The sequence below is a fragment of the Aptenodytes forsteri genome, unplaced genomic scaffold (assembly GCF_000699145.1).
Source record: "Aptenodytes forsteri isolate BGI_AS27 unplaced genomic scaffold, ASM69914v1 Scaffold207, whole genome shotgun sequence".
Classification (NCBI taxonomy): domain Eukaryota; kingdom Metazoa; phylum Chordata; class Aves; order Sphenisciformes; family Spheniscidae; genus Aptenodytes; species Aptenodytes forsteri.
Window position 1 is genome coordinate 1 of NW_008794836.1, and position 8,383 is coordinate 8,383.

The window sequence follows — 8,383 nt, forward strand, 5'->3', positions numbered from 1 at the left end:
CGGGGCAAGTCGGGTAGGGGTCTGTCTGGGCGGCTGGGGCAAGTTTGGTAGAGCTCTGGCTGGCCGGCCGGGGCAAGTTTGCTAGGTTCACAAGAGTATGTCCTGTGACCCTTAGAAGGGGATTACAACAGCAAGAAAGGTAAAATGAAATCAATCATGAGCCTCACGAAAGCGATGAACACTGATGGTTACCATATCCGCATGTCGTAGGTGCGGAAGCATATGATATAAATGTGTCTCTTTTACGGGACTCTAAGGAACCAGTTATAGATTTTAAAATTGGAGATGAAACCCATGTCTGATACGTACTGGTGCAATTTAAGATTAACAAACCCCTATGAAGGATCAAGAATTAAGGGTAAATATATGTTGTAGGAATAGAAGGCAAATCTGCATGTGTACCTGGGGCAGAGGAAATGATGGTACAGATGCGTCCATGGTCTTTTGATCATTCTTTTCTGCTGTTGGGATCGGCAGCAGCAAATTTGGTGGGGAGATACTCGTTATACAAATTATGGGCAGAGTTGCAGTGTACACCACAAGGAATTACATTGTGACTCTCAATGGGTAATGTACCGTGACGGCTACAGCAACTGAAGAAGGGATAGAAATATCCCAGGAACTCAAAGATGTACCTAGGATTTTACCGGCTCGAAGTTCTGCAGATGTAGGGTTATTAAGGTCAGCTAATGAAGTACAGATAGAAATGAAGGGAGGCAAACCTCCCTCCTTAAAACAATACCTATTATCTCAGGAAGCAAGGGAAGGTGTAAGACGAATAATTGAAGATTTTCTGCCTAGAAGGATTTTAATTCCTTGCGAGTCTCCCTATAATAGTCCTATCTTGCTGGTTAAAAAACCTAAACTAGGCTTAGATGGAAAACCAGTTTATAGATTTATAAACGAGCAATAAATAAATGGGTAACTGTACTGCATCCACTATTTTCTGATCCTTCGACAATTATAACCATGATACCAGCTAACATAAAATGTTTTACAGTAATTGATTTGTACCCAGCTTGCTTCAGCATAACGGTGCATCCAGAATCTCAGTATATTTTTGACTTCACCTGGGAAGGGAAACAGTAAACATGGACTAGATTTCCTCAAGGGTTTGCAGGATTGTTGACTTTATTTTTTCAAAATCCTAGTGACGTAGAGTCAACCAATAACTCCACATTAACGCATGTTCTGGTTTCAGCAGGGATAGAGTTAATTTTCTTCCTAGTAGCTGGTACAGTGCTGTGTGTTGGATTTAGGATGAGGATAACATTGATAACACCCCATGTTTTAGTTGTTGCTGAGCAGTGCTTGCACCAGTCAAGGACTTTTCAGCTTCCCATGCTCTACTGACCAAGAAGGCTGGAGGTGCACAAGAAGCTGGGAGGGGGCACAGCCAGGACAGCTGACCCAAACTGGCCACAGGGATATCCCATACCATGTGACGTCATGCTCAGTACATAAACTGGGGGGAGTTGGCTGGGGGGGCCGCTGCTCGGGGACCGGCTGGGCATCGGTCAGCGGGTGGTGAGCAATTGCATCATGCATCACTTGCTTTGTATATTTTTTTATTATTATTATTATTACTATTTTACTTTATTTCAATTATTAAACTGTTTTTATCTCAACCCATGAGTTTTCTCACTTTTACTCTTTCGATTCTCTCCCCCATCCCACCGCAGGGGCGGGGGAGTGAGCAAGCGGCTGTGTGGTGCTCGGTTGCCGACTGAGGTTAAACCACAACAATACAGTCTGTGGATGATGTGCTAATAGCAAGTACAAATAGAGAAAATTGTGTTGAAGACACAAGTAATGCTGGTTGCTTTGTCTGGTAAAGGCCATCGAGTCTCCCCAATCAAATTACAATTCTGTAAAGAAAAGGTAGGGTATTTAGGATATTTTTTGTTAGGAGAGGGCAGGAAGATACCAGATAACTGAACAAAAACTATCCAAGACATGCTTAGGCCTACAACTAAGAAACAGGAATAGAGCAACAGTTGCATACTCTGTTCATCAGGGAAAGCAGAAAGAATGAATCAAAGCCTTAAAGATATATCAAAGATTTGTGCAGAGACGAAAATGGCCAGATGCTATACCTGTTGCTTTAATGCACATAAGGTGAAGGCCGAATAAATTGAGATTGACCCAGCAGATTTGGCAGGAATATTCAAATTCTGAACACATACATGGCTGCGAAAACTAGTTGTTCCAGTCTGTTGCCTTTTTTTCATTACTTCTACTCCTGGAGAGACCCCCAGCTCCAAACCTCTGGTGAATACGCCCAGATTTCAGTCTCCAAGGAGATAAAAAGAAATGTTTATGAACAAGGGCCCTAGAGGAAAGAACCAGGGGTATCAGCTTGATCTGTACACCTCTCAGTGTCCAGGGAGTACTTTAAGGTCATTGTCAGAAACTCGCTTTATGGGTTATGTGCCTCCACTGCAATAACCGTCCACGCTTGCAAGTGATCAGAAGTGCTGCTGCAGAGGACTGGAAAATATAATGTAGAAATCTCTACATATTCTTAAACTTTCAGGATGTAAAAATCAGTCTCACGCTGTCCTTCCTGAGTTTCAGAAGGCTTAGGTCTGACAGTACTTTGGTTTTATTTCCATGGAGCTGAATTGCTTTGTCACAGCGTGGTCTGGACCTGTGCAGGGACTGCTCCATCAGCAGCGAGCTGGGCATTACGCTGTTCCACCCTCCCCTCCACGCAGATCTGACCCAATCCTTCATGCCATGAACGGAGCCATCAGTCCAGGAGGCCACATCTACTTCTACTGAGTGTGGGAGAAATATGTATCAACCTTCTGGCATTGCCAAATACACAGAAGAAATGCTTGCCCTTTCTGAAAATCTTACTTGCTTCAGATTTTCAGGGCATGCAAGAATTTACTCTAGTCTGAAAAGGCCATGTTTATTTGCTGTCTTGGCCTCAACCAGGGCTACCTCGTTAAAGAGTGTCGTGACCAAGGACTTTTCAACCTGCCTTTTAAGTTCTGGTTGGCATGCTGAAGCCGTGTTTCCAGCTTTGATCCTATAAAACACTGCTTTTCAGCCTCTTTGAATTTGTGGACCCCTACATTTTTTGTCAATGGAGTTGTGGTCCCTGTACAATGAATTTCAGTCTGCTGACAAGACTATTTTTCTAAATACCTTAGTTTGTGTTTGCTAAGCACTTCTAGTAAGCAATACAAAGTTAGATGAGCTTTTTTTTTTTAATTTTTTATTTTTTTAATTTTATTAAAGGGTATGTCTGTGCTTTTTAAAAGAAGCTTCTTAAAGCTCAGGAATGCTCTAATTTGCTGCAGGTACCAGTGGTTGCAGTTTCTTGTGTCTGGTAGCAAAGCTTCAGCAAAAGGCACAAAGTGATTTTTTTGCTGCTTTTTCAAGTCTTTTGACTGTCACATTAGGTTATCTATGGTACTGCAGTGTGACGGGGTGGGGAATCCCTGTCATAACCACCTGTGATCTTGTGGTTGGAAAGCTGTTTTGGTGGCTTTTGTCCCCATTCTATACTGTGTGGAAAGATTTTCTTAAATGAGCCTGGCATTAACCTTTTTGTAACTACAGCAGATGTAAGACTAAGACATTGTTAAGTGAATCCTGCAGGGAAATTTTAACCTATGAAATCTCTTTGCCTTTGTAAATAATGTTTATGTGATTAGTTTGAAGATGGCAACTTTAGTGAAATTTCCCAAGTTTGTCTTCCGAGTTGGGATTTTGCCAAGTTGATTCTCCCTCACCGAAATGAGGCAAGGCAAAGCAAGAAGAAACAGGAAAAGACGAACAAGTTGGTCTGGTACTTCAGGAGTGAGTGGGTGGCTGCAGAGAAATCTTGGGTGGCAGGAGCTGAGAATGTCTGTCAGACAATTTTGGCAGTTTCCCCAGGAGCAGGCTAGGCCAAGGACAGTGAGCTGGGGGCACCAGTGGCAGAGTTACACAATAGCAGGCTCTGAGCGAGGCCCAGGTGAAACTAATTGGGGGCTGAAATTCATCTGAGTCTTCTAAGTTATATTAGGGATGAAAGGAAAAACAAAAACCACGGTTGGCCTGCACCAACCTGTGGCAGCTTGGATCCTAACTTGAATTCTCCTACTGTTGTCCACTCACAGAAACAGATTTTCCTCTGACTCTAGCGAAACTGGCCAAAGCATATAGACTACAGGCACTGTGCTTGCTGCCCTTGATATGGTCCTTCAGCTAAGTTCTGGTTATGTAGCAGCATGATTGAACCCATATGTCTGAATAGCTCTGTAATAATAAGTTTGGGGTTTTTTTCAAAGCAAATGCAAAGCATTTCACCCCGCACGCAGTGGTGCTAAATATAAATTGTGTCGTTTCTAGCAGTGATTCCATATATGGACTCTTCTTTTTCTTTTATCATCGTGGGCCAAACTAGGAGAGCTACATCAGAGAAACTGTATGTGATTGGTATGCTTGACCTGGACAACTGGGATCCTTATGTTCTTGTTTGTCTCACCTGGTAGCGAGGCAACAGTTGAGTGCCAAGGTGAGATGACAGGTGGTAGATGGTGCTGGGACCTACAGCAATGGAATTGATGCCTTCACCAGATGCAGCCTGAGCCTGTGCCCCAAGTGGGGTGTGTGGGAAGGGTGAGGATGTGTGGCAGAAGTGTTGAGACAGGATGATATCTGCCATCAGACCGTGTACCTGGAGCTCAGCACTCGCTGTGCTCCAGCACCCTGAGAAGCAGTGCGGCACAGTGCCTCTTCCATGTGTATGCTTTTCGGTGGACCTGCCTGGGTGCTCCCCACCCCGTAGCTGCTCAGTGGATAGAGGTGAACGTATGACATTCACCCTGAGCTGTCTGTAACCCTGATTGGTGTCATTCAGCATCTGAGAGAGAGCTGGGAGGGCGGAGCTCGTGTTTGTATTGTGGGATCTGTGACAAGCACTTGGATTTTAACTTGTCAGAAATGGGAGCTGAAGATGACCTCTCTCCAGCTAGTTATTTCCATATTCTGAAGGCATGGGACGGCTCTGCTGTGCATTACAGGGCAGCAAAGAGATCAGCTCTCCCAGAGCGTGAGACAGGTGGGCACCGTCTGCATAAAATCGAAGTGCTACTATGAGTTTTTCTACTTGGGCTACTTTGGGCACAGGGCTTCTGTGGAGTAGATCCTCTATTTGCTCCTGGGTGCTATGCAGAGTCTCATCTTCTCTGCCCTTTCAGGATCCTCCCTGCCACGCACTGTGACTTGAATGGTATGTTTTAGACAGAACAGCAGCATCTGGTTTGGTGGGTCCCAGATAGCTTCGGTATCCCATAGGGAAAGTGAAGGCTGTGGCAGGAAGCATGAGACAAGGGCCAGTGGTGTGTGTCTCACAGAGAGATGTCTGAAGCATGGCAGACCTGTTGCTGGGAGGTCTCCCAGGTTCCTCTTTGTGGCTCAGAGAGGGTATCTGTACAGGTTTTCCTTTTATCAGCCCTGTTGCTAAGCCCCCAACACAACAAAGTCCTCATCCGCGTTTGCAGGATCTTGGACATTCCTTCCATCCCTTGGCAAGAGAAAGCTGAAAATATCCATGGATGCTCTGAAGAAGAGAGAGTGTTCCCGTAGGCCCCTATCACCAGAGATCTGACAGTCCCCGTGGGGGTATCCTGGGAGCTCCAAAAATCCTGGCCCTGACTCTTCCAAGTGTTGGACCGTTCCTTCCCCAGAGGTACTACAGGCTGGAGAAACCACGTGTACCTTGCCCGTAATTAGGCCCAGAGCCTTTCTATAGCAGTTCCTGATCTCAGCATGTTTCTGCAATGTGCTTTTTGTAATTTGTAGGTTACTTTAAACAGCCCTGTCACAGAGATAGCATCTCTAGTTGAGGCTCTGACATTAGCTGTGTTTGGAAACAGGCTAATGGCTGAGGTGAACTTTTAATCTGACTCAGAACAGTCTTTTTTATGGTCTCTTTGTGCTGGAAGCAGGCAAAACAGTGTGGCAATATGTCTCCTTCACTCTTTTTCCCTCACAGTGGTCTCTGATTAAACCTCACGTTGTGCAGCTGGTCGGTGGCTGTGGGGTGCCACGCAGGGCTGGGCGTTGTCTCAGGGCAGAGGACCAGCCCTGCGGAAGTTGCATGGGTTGAGCTGAAAGGGGGATCACCTGCAGATTGTCTCTGAGGCAGAGATAGGAGGAATGAGAACGAAAGTCCAGTTTCCTTCTCTCCTCCTGATTTGCCTTATTTAGCATCCAGGTGAGAGCTAGTCAGGAGAAATTCTGAGGGTGCAACTTTCTGTGGAAACTGTGGCAAATGGGCGATTTCAGGAGGTGGGGAGAAACGTCAGTGACCTATGCCTGGCCTGTCTGCTTTCCTAAGACTTGACACATGAGACCTCTCTGCTCTGGTCTGTCTGGTGGCGAAGAGCCTCTCATCTGTCAGACACGCTGGCAGACAGCGTGGTGCACATCCATTGAGGTGAGTGGCACGTGTGCTTAGGGCGTGGGTCAGCTTTGAGAACAGGCTGCCGTCAGTAAAATTATGTCTATCCACAGCTGCAACACAGCCTCTTGGTTCCTCTGCCCCTCCAGGACCACGTAAACCAGCTGCTGCTGGCTGGATGTCGTGGATCAGGCTGACAGGCCCTCTCTGGTGTGTTGGGTCCCAAGCAGCAGCGCTGCTGTGCTGTATCAGAAATGTGTGGAGTATGAGTGCTGCAGGTGTGGGACAAGGGCCGGTGGAGCAGGTCTCATGCAGAGCATACAGTATTTGGCAGGCCTGTACTTTGGGGCTGCCTGGGAAATCCTATGTATGTCCATGTTCCTGGTTGTCTGTAGCTGGGAACCTGGGATGATGCAGGTTTATTTCTATTTTGCAGCTCTGCGGGGCTGTGGAGTCCCTGACACAAGGCGGCCTTCATCTATGACCAGAGGTCCTGGTCACTCTTTTTGCTATGCCAGTACAGCCTATTTTGTCCAAACATCACTTGCTCTGAACATGATCTACAGGAGTACCCTGATTATGCATGTCCAATTCCTAAATAAGTTGTAAAGTAGCTGTAATTTCACAGTTTTACTGTTAAAGAAACAAAGTGCACGACAGTCTCTTCATCACCATGTAAGCATACACCTTTCTGTGTTTATCTTTGCTTTTTTTTTGCTTGCTATTGCTATTTCTTTGATCAAGAAAGAATTCAGAGTTCAAGCATAGCTCTCTGGCTAGTTTCATTTAGCAAAGAAAGAATTCATATCCTTATGAATATGAATCTTCATCAGTCTCAGCATTTTCATCAGTATCTGGGGTCCTGCTGCCCCACACAGAAGCATCTCTCACACTTGCCTCCCATTCCTTCCTTGTGGCTGCACAGTTAAACTCTCCTAAGAGCCACTCAAAGCGTGTTTAAAAAAAAAAAAGTCTCATGCATGAATAGTTGCAGGTGTGGATTGCACAGGTAAGCTAACATGGCTGCAGGCCTCTCCCCCCTCCCAGTGCTGCACAGCCCAGGTTGTACCTGCCCTGGCAGCCTGTGGTGTAGCCCTGGCCATGCAGTTGCGCCGCAGGGGGATGGATGGACAGAAGAGCAGACCGCCCGCAGCCAGCAGTGTTTCCTGCCCCGGGGCTGGTGCCGGGCCAGGGAGACCTCAGCAGCCTGCAGAGCCGGCTCTGTGCATCGCCGGAGCCGCAGGCTTATTTTCTGTTTCCATGCATTGAGTTTCTGGCATTTAGCTCTGCCTCCTCCCTCTGTGTGAAGCTAGGCCTGTGTATTTCCCCAGTTAACGCTGACATGCGTTAATGACAGTAAAAATAGGTGCGCTGCTTACGCTTACCAGCCTATTGAAAGGAAGGTGCGCAGAGTTAGTATGTACAAATTTCTTTGTAATACTTCACAGCTTATTTCCTGCTCAGGTTTTCCAATCTCCCGTGCTCCATCAATGCCTCATGTCGTGTGAGGAATGAATCTCCATTCTCCTTTCATGATGCCGTCAGTGGCTGAAAGGACAAAATGGCCCTGTGAGCTTGCAGCTCACCAAGTGAAAAAGATTTTAGTTCACCTTCCAACTACAAGTTCATACCTTTTTTTTTTTTCTTCCCTTCTTCTACTTGTGGTTTCTGTTAAGCCTCACAAGGTGTTTTTTGTCTGCAATAATCACACAAAACTTTATGCATCTTTATATAAAAAGGGGAAGTGAATTGTCTGGCTAACCAAGGGTGTTGTCAGCATTCATTAGCCAATGTTAGAAATTAGTGTCTAATCTCATCTAAAGAATTTGTTATGTATGAAATTTGAGAGGGTTGCTCTTAAGAGGAGGCTGCTGATTGATGACAACACAGATTGTGCATGTGCTGTCATCTTTATCTTGGCTGGGGTTTTTTTTTTTTTTTTTTTAGGGGGGGGGGGGGGGGGAGAAAGAGCCAAAAGGG